This window comes from Bos taurus, chromosome 3 (assembly GCF_002263795.3).
Source record: "Bos taurus isolate L1 Dominette 01449 registration number 42190680 breed Hereford chromosome 3, ARS-UCD2.0, whole genome shotgun sequence".
NCBI classification, from domain to species: domain Eukaryota; kingdom Metazoa; phylum Chordata; class Mammalia; order Artiodactyla; family Bovidae; genus Bos; species Bos taurus.
In genome coordinates this window covers 21945987-21960521 of record NC_037330.1, presented here as the reverse complement: position 1 = coordinate 21960521, position 14535 = coordinate 21945987, and the positions used below count along the sequence as shown (strand labels likewise).

General features: G+C 43.4%; 1 long non-coding RNA gene across 1 annotated transcript in view; it reads left to right on the top strand.

Annotated features, from left to right (window-relative positions):
• Window positions 1-55: 55 nt before the first annotated feature.
• LOC132344847 (uncharacterized) overlaps window positions 56-14535 on the top strand; it is a 53200-nt gene continuing 38720 nt past the window's right edge. The window contains exon 1 of the long non-coding RNA XR_009493871.1: window positions 56-137. This is a non-coding gene — a long non-coding RNA (uncharacterized lncRNA). The remainder of the gene's footprint in view (window positions 138-14535) is intronic.

Below are 14535 nucleotides of genomic sequence, written 5' to 3'. Positions count from 1 at the left end.
AGGAGCACGGGAAAACGAGTCCCGTGGGGACGCCTGTCCGGGGACTGTAAGTTTCGAGAACTACAACTCCCACAAGGCTGCGCGCCGTGGGCCCTAGCTGGAGGTATCACCCCGCCCTCCGCAGTGGGCCTAGCCTGGTAGGTTAGCAGGTTGTAAGTCTCGGGGGCAGGGCGGCCAGTGTGTGGGAATGAATTGGCGAGCTTGCCAGGCTAATTGGGTAGGAGACATGAAGAAAGGGGTAGATAGAATTGAGTGATGTAGATCATCTATTTGGAGTCTAGGGAGCACAGAGGACTTCCTTGAAGTTGAAGTTACTGAGTTAAGAGCCAAGACACCACTTACTGAATGATTACTCTTGGCTACACAGGGAGTGGGGGCTTTATATTTAATCATTTGATATCCCACTTCTATGTTTAAAGAGGTTTAGATCATTGCAAACGTATAGAAGTTCAAGCCCATTGATGCGTTACTTGTATCCAGAATATTTCTTGTGGAAAAATCCAGGCCTTGTCTGTAGATGTCCCAGTGAGTAAGCACCTTGCTAGCCTAAACCAGCTGCTGGTTTGGTTTCTCATGAATATACCGCGGCTCCAAACTGCTGTTCCAGGTCTTTGCAACAGGACACATCTGTGTCCTCAAGGCAAAGGTCAAGTTGTGAAGAGAGTCTGAGTATATTAACATTAAAAAAAAAAATTCAACTGAGTAAATTTGAAGATTTAATTGTCTTTATTCAACTATGCATGAATTGGGCAGCACCCCATCTAGCAACTAGAAGGATGCTGGATAGGGTTGTACAAAATGGAAGGTTTTTCATAGGGTGGAGCAAGAAAGTATTAACAAAAGAAAAGATGGTAGTAATAAAAGAAAAAAAGGATTCCCCTAGTGGGAAGAGGGAGGAGAAGGGAACTGGCAAGGGTTTTATCATGCAGATTGCCTCTTCTGCAGCTGGGGATGGGGGAGTTGATGGAGAGGGACCCTGTGACAGCTTAATTTACTGGTGCTTAACCAGAAAATTCCAGACTGGTCCATTAACATTACATTTCTAGGGGAGGTTAAAACTGCAATTTGACAGAGATACTAAATCTAGGTTTGGTACCATGGACTTTAGTACAAGTGATGCTGAGCAAGGCCTTGTTGGATCCTGGGCCTGGAGGCCTTTTTGTCCGTCATTCCTTGTAGGCAAGACTCCAGCCTCCATGACCTTCTCTGAGTTCCAAAGGGCAGAACAGTTACTAATCAAAGGAGAAAGAGTAATGAAACCACCTGAGCAAGATTAAAGGGACCAGTTGTTGTTGTTCAGTCGCTAAGTCATGTCTGACTCTTTGCAACCCTGTGAACTACAGCACTGCCAGGTTTCCCTGTCCTTCACCATCTTCCAGAGGTTCCTCAAATTCGTGTCTATTGAATCAGTGATGCCATCCAATCATCTCACCCACTGTTGCCCCCTTTTCCTCCTGCCCTCAATCTTTCCCAGCATCAGGGTCTTTTCCAATGAGTCTTCACATCAGGTGGCCAAAGTATAGGAATTTCAGCATCAGTCCTTCCAGTGAATACTCAGGGTTGATTTCCTTTAGGATTGGCTGGTTTGATCTCCTTACTGTCCTAAGGACAGGATTAGGAGATGAGCCACCTGAGACCTTGCACACACCCTAATCTTGTCAGCAATCCCACACTTTTGAAACTTTAAAGAAGAAAGAATGAAGACTGTTACTGCCTTATCACATATCCTGCCTGACTATATAATCTCTCCCTACTCACCAGGGAGGGTGGCACAGTTCTTGAGGTACTAGCCTATTGTGTTCCCCCTTTGCCCAGCAAAATAATAAAGCCTCACTTTCCTTCTCCTCCTTAACTGTCTCTGTATTTGTCTGGTATTGGTACACAGAGAGCCAAGATTTTGGCAACACAAACAATGCCATTTGGGGCTTGTAGTTTTCTTTTTAACAACATCCAACCAGTTCTTTTACCATTCTGAATTCTATCATTGTGTCAAACTTGGTCAGATGTAAAGGCAACATACTTATGGAGTATGGCTCCTGACCTGAGTCTAAACTTCTACATCAGGCTAGAAAATTCTGAATGTCCTACCCTTGGGAGGGGTCATTTTGGAACACTGCATGTTGTCACAGTTTTCTCCCTGGCCTAGCCCATGGACTCACTTCTTAGAGTCTTATTGTGTGTTCTGATATTATTAAAAACTGAAAGCTGTTTTTCTAGGCTAAGTAAGGTATCAGCAGCACTAGACAATACTGCTTCGGAAACTGAGTGATGAAATGTAACCTCAGTGGGGAAAAATGTTCTCAGCAGTTGAGCGAAAATGTGGTATGACTTGAGTACAGAAGGGCCCTGGCATATGAGCAGCTACAGGAGTCCTGGCCGTTCTAGGATGTCAGAGCAGCTCCAGGGCAATGTAATGTTGGCATCCGGGTTCCATTCCCTTCTGCATAATGGACAGGTCAGCCTAGTCCACATGCTGTTCCCTGACAGCCTCAGCACAGTCTTGTCAGACATCGTGAGCAGCACCTTTGACCCGGTGGAGCGCGTGCTGTCAGGACGCAAGTGTGTGGTTGACGTGGGGAGCAGTCTTAGCAGCAGATCTTTGCCAGAAGCCAGAGAGAGTAAGGTTGGGAAAAGATAGATTCCTTGAGGTCGTTTATTAATAAAAGCCCTGTTTGTCAGCACATGTGAGACAACACTTGGGGAATCCTACAAATATTTGGTGTGTTGTGTGCAGTGGCCCTGGTCATGTTAATAAATTGCATTTTAAAAGAAAGGCTAAACTGGATAGGAGAGGAGTTTGGGAGAGAATGGATATAATGTATATGTATGGCTGAGTCCCTTTTCTGTCCACCTGAAACTATCATAACATTGTTAATTGGCTATACCCCAATACAAAATTAAAAGTTTTTTTAAAAAGATAAAAGAAAGACTAGAAATCCTGAAATCATGCTCTGGGACTGCAGAGCAGCAAGGGTTGGTACTAAACAACTGATATTGTGACCTTGGCTTTACCATCATACAACTTTGGCTTGGGAAATAAGCCCTCCTCCACCCAAATTGTCCTCAGAGGGTTGGCTTTAGTATTATGTCCAAACTCAGGTTGAATTATGAGATTAGGTAAGAAACAACCACATTCACTGCTTTATCTCCAATAGTGAGCATAATGCTTGACTCATAAGTACCCCACAAATACTTGTGGGATGAAATTATAGGTTATATCATAGGAATAGTGTTGAAGACATTGTTCATTACATCACTTATTGCTCCCTATATGAATCTCCTCTTGAGAACCTTGTTTTAGTCGTAGCATTAGAACAAACAGCAAAACATATAAAGATTACTTTTCCTTCGTTTTCGCCTTGGCTGACAGGAAGTTTGGGGCTTAATTTTAAACTTGACCACAGTAAATATTTAGAATCTAATAGCTAGTATAACTGTGATCTTTTCCTCCAGAAAAATCACCCCAGATTAGTTCAGTTCAGTGGCTCAGTCAGGTCCGACTCTTTGTGACCCCATGGACTGCAGCACACCAGGCTTCCCTGTCCATCACCAACTCCCGGGGCTTACTCAAACTCACGTCCATCAAGTCAGTGATGCCATCCAACCTTCTCATCCTCTGTCGGCCCCTTCTCCCGCCTTCAATCTTTCCCAGCGTCAGGGTCTTTTCTAGTGAGTCAATTCTTTGCATCAGGTGGCTAAAGTATTGGAATTTCAGCTTCAGCATCAGTCCTTCCAGTGAATATTCAGGACTGCTTTCCTTTAGGATAGACTGGTTGGATCTCCTTGTAGTCCAAGGGACTCTCAAGAGTCTTCTCCAACACCACAGTTCAAAAGCATAAATTCTTACAGTGCTCAGCTGTCTTTGGATTGGAAGGGGGCAAAACTGGAAAAAGGTCAGTGAGGGTGTTGCAGGACTCCAGGTGTGAAATCTTTAAGACAGAGAGTTAACAATAGAGAGTGAGAGGGGAGGAAGGAGACAAGGATGACTTCTTAGTTCCTGGGTTGGACAACTTTCAGAGAATGACTTTTGGAAGGAGATTGAGCAGAGATTAGCAAGTTAATTTTGAACATGTACATTATGAGGTTACCTGTGAGGCATTTAAATAGAAATGCCCTCTAGATTATATCCCTCAGGATAAATTTGGACTAGGAAAATGTAGGTGGAACTCCTCTGCACGTAATTATTAATTGAAACAAAAGGAGCAGATAAGATTCCCAGGTGAGCAAATAGAGTAGAAGGAGAAAAACAGAAGGCTAAAACAGGACTCTGAGTGTTACCAAGCAAGGGCTCACTGTACAATGCACATAGAAGCCAATACTATAGCAGTGGCTTCTCTTTTTTTAATTGGAGGGTAATTACAATTTTGAGATGGTTTCTGTCATACATCGGCATGAATCAGCCACAGGCATAAACACATCTGCTACTGCTAAGTCGCTTCAGTCGTGTCCGACTCTGTGCGACCCCATAGACGGCAGCCTACCCAGCTCTCACGTTCCTGGGATTCTCCAGGCAAGAACACTAGAGTGGGTTGCCATTTCCTTCTCCAATGCATGAAAGTGAAAAGTGAAAGTGAAGTCACTCAGTCGTGTCCGACTCCTAGCGACCCCATGGACTGCAGCCCACCAGGCTCCCCCATCCCTGGGATTCTCCAGGCAAGAACACTGGAGTGGGTTGCCATTTCCTTCTCCAATGCATGAAAGTGAAAGGTGAAAGTGAAGTTGCTCAGTCGTGTCTGACTCCTAGCGATCCCATGGACTGTAGCCTACCAGGCTCCTCCATCCATGGGACCTTCCCGGCAGGAGTACTGGAGTGGGTTGCCTTTGCCTTCTCCGATAACCACATCTTCTCCCTCTTAAACCTCCCTCCCCATCTTGCTGTTGTTAAGTCACTTCAGTCATGTCTGACTCTTTGTGACCCCATGGACTGCAGCCCACCAGTCTCCTCTGTCCATGTGATTCTCCAGGCAAGAATACTGGAGTGGGCTGCTATTTCCCTCTCCCCATCTTACCCCTTTGAAATATTACTCAGCTATAAAAAGGCACTGGCTTTTGAGAAAAGAAAGAACTTTATCTTGGGGTTGACTGATGAGGAGGCAAGGCTCTCAAACCTGTCTCCTTGACCCAGTATAAGGGAAAAGTTTAAGGGGTTGGGGAAATTTCAAATGTGAAAGCTGATTGGCTAGTCTTGAATTAGTTCCCATAAGCTACTCGTGCTGCTAGAAGCCAGAATTTCCTTATTGAAGGACTTCTCACTTACTAAAGGGCTCTAGTGGCAGTATTTCTAGAGGCAAGTCCAGTTTGTGGGTTAGAGTCCTTCCCTAAGAGAGCCAATATAAAAGGTTACAGCCAGTAAAGTGCTCAAGAGGATTAAAGTCTAAAGCCTTGGGTTAGAGGCTGAGGTCTTTGGATTTCTCTGCTTGTATATGTTTGTCTATGATTGTTTTATCTGTTAGGAATTGGCTAATAGGGTTAACTCATTAGAGTTAGACTCGTTAGACTGACTGTAATGAGTTAGACTCATTAGAAAATTTCCTGATGCTGGGAATGATTGAAGGTAGGAGGAGAAGGGGACAACAGAGGATGAGATCGTTGGATGAATATTCATTGGAAGGACTGATGCTGAAGCTGAAACTCCAGTACTTTGGCCACCTGATGTGAAGAGCTGACTCCTTTGAAAAGACTCTGATGCTGGGAAAGATTGAAGGCAGGAGGAGAAGGGAACGACAGAGGATGAGATGGCTGGATGGCATCACCGACTCAATGGACATGAGTTTGAGCAAGCTCTGGGAGATGGTGAAGGACAGGGAAGCCTGGAGTGCTTCAGTCCATGGGGTTGCAAAGAGTTGTACACAACTGAGAAATTGAATAACAATAAGGTTAACCACTGGATGGCCACAGCAAAGCTTTATTGAATCTGCTTCTTGTCATTTTGCTCTGGTTATCCTGAGGAAGAAACACAAGATCAGAATGTTACTTAGGAATCGTAAGACTATCTTACAATTAGACTTGTTTTGCAAAAAAAAAGAGAGGATAAATGGAACAAAATCAGCTTTATTCCCATTTCTTGCAAGGGAAGAGCTTTTATACAATAGGACACATTTTAGCCTTTCTTCACTGAGAGTTTTAACCCTCTTTTGTACAACTCCTCTCTCAAGGAGTTAGCACTGAACTGCTTTTAAGTGTGTATGTACATGTATACACTATTTTGAGCAATGTAATGAAGGAAATCCAGTCAGCCAATTGCAAACCTCAGACTTGACTAGGACTTGTTTTTCTTCAGAGAAGGAATTCCCAACTGGAGAACTCTTGGCTGTCCTACCATCAGCTCTGCCTTGCATGACAGTTATCAACTTTCCTCAGATCAAGAGTTGGCAGGTATGAGTAGTGGCCTCACAACATTTGACCTCAACTGGTTTTTCTAAGTTATTTTGTACATTTTTCAGCAACATGTCCAAACTGAGTCTTTATATCAGAATAAGAATTTGAAGAAGATGTGTAAAGTTATGGTTCAGAGGAAGACCCCCACAAACAGTCTGTCTTCCCTGAGTCAGAGCCCAGTGATGATCCTGACTTACTACATCTGGCTCCCCTTTGGTGCCTCCCACTGTTCCCCCACCTTATGAAGGGGGAAATCTCTGTGAGTGGTGCTGAGGCTTCTACCAACAATCCTCCTAGAGCCCCAGGTCCAGCGCTAGCTCTGTAACCTTCCTCACCAGTCAATCAACAGTCTCCCCTCCCCATACCCAAAAAGGAATGGAAAGCGTTAGTTGCTGTCATGTCTGACTCTTTGTGACCCCATGGACTGTAGCCCGCCAGGCTCCTCTGTCCATGAGATTCTCCAGTCAAGAATCCTAGAATGGGTTACCATTCCCTTCTCCAGGAGATCTTCCTGACCCAGGGATCAAATTCGGGTCTCCCGCATTGCAGGCATATTCTTTACTGTCTGAGCCACCAGAGAAGCTCCCTCATACCCAAGAAGGTACTCAATTCAGCCCAGGGATACCTTTCTTCAGGCAGGGTAATATCCACGGAGACAGTGTCCCACAGGTCTAGATGCCCAAGGTCAGCTCAGGGGATTTGCATATGTGTCCTCCTGCTTTTCTACCTCTGACTGATACAATTGGGGGGAAAAAATATTTAAAGCACAGCTTTCTGCATTTGCCTGAATGTTCTACTCCTTTTAGGTGAGATCTACTAACAAAATTAAATGACTTTATCACCAAAAAAAAGCAAGCTTGCACCCTCCAAGCTGCACTATTACAATTGGGAGACAAGCCTCAACTAGAAGTCCCTGAAGAAATTCTACAAAGTGTAAGAACAGATATTTGTGCTGATGGGTGCACAGGGAGAGCAAAGAGGGGAGCCAACTCTGTCCAGGTGCCAAGGCTGCAAATTTAAAGCAATACCCTTTAAAGAGGCATGCCAAGGAAGGTGTAAAGCCTCTGATAATCATCTCTCTTAAATTCCAATTAATCTGACCTTGTCAATCCCCATGTGACACTCCAGTCCTGCCCATACAAAAACCTGGGACAAAAGAGCATCATTTTGTGCAGGGTTTGAGAGCCATTAACCAAATTGTGGAGGACATACATTCAGTGGTGCCAAATCGTTATGCAACTTTATCTGAGACTTACTTGTTTACAATTCTGGATTTAAAAGTTGCCTTTTAATGCATTTAATCACTAAATCCTGAGTCCCAGGAACCATTTGACTTTGAATGGGATGATCCAGTGACTAATATACTCACACAAGGATTTAAAAATGCTCCCATCGACTTCAGGGTAGCCTTAGCCAAACCTAACAGAAGCAGAAGATATTAAGAAGAGGTGGCAAGAATACACAGAACTGTACAAAAAAAATCTTCACGACCAAGATAATCACGATGGTGTGATCACTGACCTAGAGCCAGACATCCTGGAATGTGAAGTCAAGTGGGCCTTAGAAAGCATCACTACGAACAAAGCTAGTGGAGGTGATGGAATTCCAGTTGAGCTATTCCAAATCCTGAAAGATGATGTTGTGAAAGTGCTGCACTCAATATGCCAGCAAATGTGGAAAACTCAGCAGTGGCCACAGGACTGGAAAAGGTCAGTTTTCATTCCAGTCCCAAAGAAAGGCAATGCCAAAGAATGCTCAAACTACCACACAATTGCACTCATCTCACACGCTACTAAAGTAATGCTCAAAATTCTCCAAGCCAGGCTTCAGCAATACGTGAACCGTGAACTTCCTGATGTTCAAGCTGGTTTTAGAAAAGGCAGAGGAACCAGAGATCAAATTGCCAACATCCGCTGGATCATGGAAAAAGCAAGAGAGTTGCAGAAAAACATCTATTTCTGCTTTATTGACTATGCCAAAGCCTTTGACTGTGTGGATCACAATAAACTGTGGAAAATTCTGAAAGAGATGGGAATACCAGAACACCTGATCTGCCTCTTGAGAAATTTGTATGCAGGTCAGGAAGCAACAGTTAGAACTGGACATGGAACAACAGACTGGTTCCAAATAGGAAAAGGAGTTTGTCAAGGCTGTATATTGTCACCCTGCTTATTTAACTTCTATGCAATGCTGGACTGGAAGAAACACAGGCTGGAATCAAGATTGCTGGGGGAAATATCAATAACCTCAGATATGCAGATGACACCACCCTTATGGCAGAAAGTGAAGAGGAACTAAAAAGCCTCTTGATGAAAGTGAAAGTGGAGAGTGAAAAAATTGGCTTAAAGCTCAACATTCATAAAACGAAGATCATGGCATCCGGTCCCACCACTTCATGGGAAATAGATGGGGAAACAGTGGAAACAGTGTCAGACTTTATTTTTCTGGGCTCCAAAATCACTGCAGATGGTGACTGCAGCTGTGAAATTAAAAGATGCTTGCTCCTTGGAAGGAAAGTTATGACCAACCTAGATAGCATATTCAAAAGCAGAGATGTTACTTTGCCAACAAAGGTCCGTCTAGTCAAAGCTATGGTTTTTCCAGTGGTCATGTATGGATGTGAGAGTTGGACTGTGAAGAAGGCTGAGCACCGAAGAATTGATGCTTTTGAACTGTGATGTTGGAGAAGACTCTTGAGAGTCCCTTGGACTGCAAGGAGATCCAACCAGTCCATTCTGAAGGAGATCAGCCCTGGGATTTCTTTGGAAGAAATGATGCTAAAGCTGAAACTCCAGTACTTTGGCCACCTCATGAGAAGAGTTGACTCATTGGAAAAGACTCTGATGCTGGGAGGGATTGGGGGCAAGAGGAGAAGGGGACGACAGAGGATGAGATGGCTGGATGGCATCACTGACTCGATGGACGTGAGTCTGAGTGAACTCCGGGAATTTGTGATGGACAGGGAGGCCTGGCGTGCTGCGATGCATGGGGTCTCGAAGATTCGGACACGACTGAGTGACTGATCTGATCTGATCTAGCCAAAGGACCTCCAATTAAAAGATTCCCTTATACTAATTACTTGTAAAACTAAGGATGCTTCAGACCAAAATACAATCCTCACTTTTTGGCAGACCAGAGTTATAAAGTCCAAGGGAAAAGTGCAAATTTCTCAACCAACTGTAAAATGTCTAGGATTTGATTTACCAAAAGGACAAAGACAAATCTAAGGGAAGCATTAGCATTAGGTATGATGGTTGTAGCCACCACCAGAAGGCAACTGGAAGGATTCTTAGGAATGGCTGGGTTTTGCCATATTTGGATTCCTAACTCTGGACTCATGGCTAAATCCTTATATGAGGCTCTTAGAAGAAATGATAGTGAACCATTAAGCTGGGCTGTGGAATGCCCTAAGGCATTGCATACCATAGAAATAACTGAAGAAGTCTATTCTAGCAGACCTGACCTGACTGATCAGCCTTTGGAAAAGCCAGATGTGGAAATGTTTATAGATGGAGCAGTTTCACGGACCAGGGACTTCAAAAGGCTACTTGTGCAATTGTAATTCATGAGGAAGTCCGAGAAGCAGAAGCCCTCTTCCAGGTACATCTGCCCAAAAGGCAGCATTCATAGCCCTCATGAGAGCCCTATACCTTAGAGCTAAGAAAAAGTTAACTGTTTATGTTGATTCTAAATATGCCTTCTCTGTTGTGCATACCCAGGGGTCCAGAAGGAAAGAGAGGTCTACTGATATCAGAGAGGAAAGAAATTAAACACAGAGAGGAGATACTGGCCTTATTAGACTCTGTTATAATGCTTAAAGAAATAGCCATAGTACAATGCCCTGGCCACCAAAAGAATGATAGTTATGTAGCTGAAGGAAATAATTTGATGGATCGGGCTATAAACAGGCAGCCAGAGCCAAAACCCCGGATCCTAAGGCCCTTGCACTAATTCCAAGTGTGGATTCATCAATTTTTAAGCCTCAGTATTCAAAAATGGGTCTAAAAAAAAGATACTTATGGGGATTTTGATGACTCTTAAGACTTCAGGCTTCCCTGGTGGCTCAGACAGTAAGGAACCTACCTGCAATGCAGAAGACCTGGGTTTGATCCTTGGGTCTAGAAGGTCCACTGAAGAAGGGAATGGCAGCCTACTCCAGTATTCTTGACTGGAGAATTCCAAGGCCAGAGGAGCTGGCAGGCTACAGTCCATAGGGTGGCTGAGCATCAGACACGACTGAGTGGCTAACACTCAAGACTTAGATGATAATCAGTACCAAACAACCAAATAAGGTTGGACTTGAATAGGGACTACTGCTTACATCTGCACGTTTACTGGAAAGAACTATAACTCATTTACATCAAAGAGCCAATTATGGGAAGGATACAACCTATCATTGGCTACAGAAGTTTATTGTTGGTTAGCAAATTCAAAGGATCATCCAAAAAGTAGTACAAAATTGCCTCATCTGCACCAGAAACACTCCTAAAACTGGACCATGCTGAATAGTAAAAGGGTGCAAACCTGAGGGACAAAACCAGGAAGTGATTGGTAAACAGACTTTACTGTTAGGCCAAGAACAGGGGAAATAATAGATATTTGCTTGTATTTGTGGACATCTTCACAGGATGGGTCGAAGCATTTCTATGCTGAACAGAGAAAGTTTCCGAGGTAACAAAGACCTACTAAAGGAAAGTTTCCCTCTTTTTTAGTTGCCTCTTTCTATCAAAGTGACATGGAGATTTCATAGCCAAGATAACTGAAGGAGTATCTTAGACCCTCGTAATACAGTGAAAGTTATATGCTTCATGGAGACCTCAGTCTACAGGAAAAACTAAAAAGATGAATCATACTTTTAGAAAGACAATCACCAAAATATGTCAAGAAACCAACTTAGCTTGGGATAAGAATAACCCTTAGCCACAAGCTCCAAATGAGCCCTTATGAAATGTTATATGAAAGAATCTTCCTTAAAACTGGGTATTATTACAGTTTTGAAAATGATCATGCAGCATGAGTAGCTCATATTGTAAAACAATTAGACACTATAACATGTTTTCATGGATTCCCAAAGGAATAGGTGTGTTGTTTTTTTTTTAAGGACTCTTAAAGTTAGGAGTCATAGTTTTTTGTATCTTAGGGTTAATCCAATCATTCATCAGATTTTGTACTTATTGTTCATCGTGTATATTTAAAAAGGCCTTCCCCATTTGCATGAGATTGCTCAACTTAAGAGTTCAAGGTGGAATTTGCAAATATTTATGATTAAATGCAAAACAATTTCCTTCCTCTTATAAAAATTCACAACTCCAATCAGAAGGAACACCTAGAATGGTCATTGCCCTATTTCCCTCAAGACTGAAGAATGTACGAAGAAAAAGGGAAGATTTTTTGAAATAGCACATAAAACCAGCTTCAACTGCTTTTGCCTCCTTAAATAGGTTGCTGACTAATCAAACTGAAACAGCGCCAGCTTAAACTGGTTTTACTTCCTTTAAACAGGTTGTTGATTAATCAAAGCTGGAGTTATTTTACAGAGATAGCACTGTGCGTTTGCCAGACAGGAACCCATGTCTCCAGGATGACCCTAGAACCAAAAATCTTCAGTCTATAGAACTCAGAGAATAGAAATGTTGCCACCAGAGCCGTTTACAAAGTGACAAGTCCTTCAATAAGGGAAATCTGGCTTCCAGTAGCTCATATGGACTATTCAAGACTAACCAATCAGCTTCCAGTTTTGAAATTCCCCTGCTGCTGCTGTTGCTGCTACTGCTACTGCTGCTAAGTCGCTTCAATCGTGTCCAACTCTGTGCGACCCCATAGATGGCAGCCCACCAGGCTCCCCCGTCCCTGGGATTCTCCAGGCAAGAACACTGGAGTCGGTTGCCATTTCCTTCTCCAATGCATGAAAGTGAAAAGTGAAAGTGAAGTCGCCCAGTCATGTCTGACTCTTAGTGACCCCATGGACTGCAGCCCACCAGGCTCCTCCATCCAGGGGATTTTCCAGGCAGGAGTACTGGAGTGGGGTGCCATTGCCTTCTCCAATGTATGCATGCATGCTAAGTCACTTCAGTCGTGTACGACTCTGTGCAACCCCACGGACAGCAACCCACCAGGCTCCTCTGTTCACAGGATTCTCCAGGCAAGAATACTGGAGTGTGTTGCCACTTCCTTCTTCTAACCTCTTGAATTTCTCCCCAAACTCTGGGTTGAGGAGAGAGGTTTGAGAGCTTTGCCTCCTGTGTCTTTGTGAGTATGAGGTAGGAGATAGGTGGGCTCCAGGTTGGAAATTTATAATCAGTCACCCTTCTGCTTACATTTCTTGAGATGAGATAGGTGGGCTCCAGTTGAGGAATTTGCAGCCAACAAAAACTGGGTAAATAGCCAGTTTTTGTCTCTTACCTCAAGGGAATAATCATGGCAAGGACAAAGAAAGGAAAAAACCCTGTCTGATAAGGTAGACACTACACATGTGCAGAAAGGCTCCTTGGAGCCAAAAGTCAGAGGATAATTCCAGGCCATATGAGTCTTGTTCCTTCAGAAGCCTTCACTTTGAGATCCATCTTGGCTAGGGTGTGCATGTGCACCTCAGGGGAAGGTCCTGAGATAAATTAACCAGCAGGGAGATAAAGCAAGGTGATTAGCCTAAGGGAAGATGAAGACCCAGAAATCTGCCCCTTTATAAAGGATTTAAATTTCCAGAGGCGCAACTTTCTCTCTGGTCTCACCTGTGTGCCTTTCCATATGTACTTTTCTTTTCAATGAACTTTTTACTTTACCATTTACCTTCTGCTTCCTCACCTGAATTCATTCTTGATTAGGCAGGCAAGACTATGGAACTTAGCCCTAACTGCTGGCCCCTGTGGTCCAGTGGTTAGGACTCCCAGTCTGGGAAACTTAGACCCTGCTTCCAGCTACCGCTCGCTGCTGCCTGTTGCAAACTGCCGCTTACTGCTGTGCATGTCCGAAATCAAGTAGACCTCACAATAATGCTTTCTTTTCTCAAAAACCAGTGCTATAATACTGGCTTCTGTGCTGGCTTCCGTGTGAGGCAGGAAGCTCTTGATTAGTAACATAAGGAACATCGTTATTTAGGGGAAGGGCAGAGAAAGAGAAACCTGAGAAGGACTGGGAAAAATAAATTTTTTATTTAAAAATTAAAAAAAAAAATTTAAGGTGTGGCAGAGATAGAAAAGACTTAGGTATGAAAAACAAGAGAAGAAAGAAAGCCAAAAGAAGAGAATGGACAGTAGTGTCAAATGGAGCTGAGAGGTCATGATAGATGAACCAAGTGTCTCCTGAATTTAACAAAATATTCTCTGGTCATGTTAGGGAGAGCAGTTTCAGTGAAAGAGTGGGATGAAAATCACATAGAACTGGGTAGTGAGTAGGAAGAAAGTGTAGACATCTTCCTGAAGTTTAGCTGAGAAGAGGAGGTGAACAAGTACAGTATCATGAGGTGTTTGATTCAGGACATTAAGGGAGAACTAACTGTATTTTGAAGATGAGAGATGTTCCTATGTGTGTTTAAATGTTGATAGAAAGAAGGCTGTAGATAGGGAGAGGCTGAAAATACAAAAGACAGGATAATTGAGTGAAGTATTTAGGAGACTTTTAGCTTCAGAAGAAGGTACATATAGTCAACATTGACAGATGGGAAAAAAGAAAAAGTAGACGTAAGTGAAGATCCACTTACAGTATGGGAATTAGAGGGGTTTTGTGTGTGTGTGGTGGAGGGGGATGATTCTTTTTTTCCCCTGAGTTCGAAGGGGTAGGTTTGGTACTTTTGAAGATTTGAGGGACGTGGGAAAGTGAAGTAGCAGCAGCACAACAGAGGGTGATGACGAGGTAGCCAGAGGCTTGCTGGTCTCCACGTGATTCTGATATAGGAGTTCTTCAGATTACACTTTGAGAACTACTGATGGTCAGGAGGGGATTTTTTTTTTTATGCATCAGGTCTTAGTTGAGACACGCAGGATCTTCCGTGTGTTATGTGGAATCTTTCTTTGTGGCACAGACTTCCTAGTCGTGGTTCTCAGGCTCAGTAGTTGTGGTCTGTAGGCTTAGTTGCTCTGTGGTGTGTGGGGGTTCTTAGTTCTCCAACCAGGGTTCGAACCTGCCTTCCCCTGCATTACAAAGCAGATTCTTAACTACTGG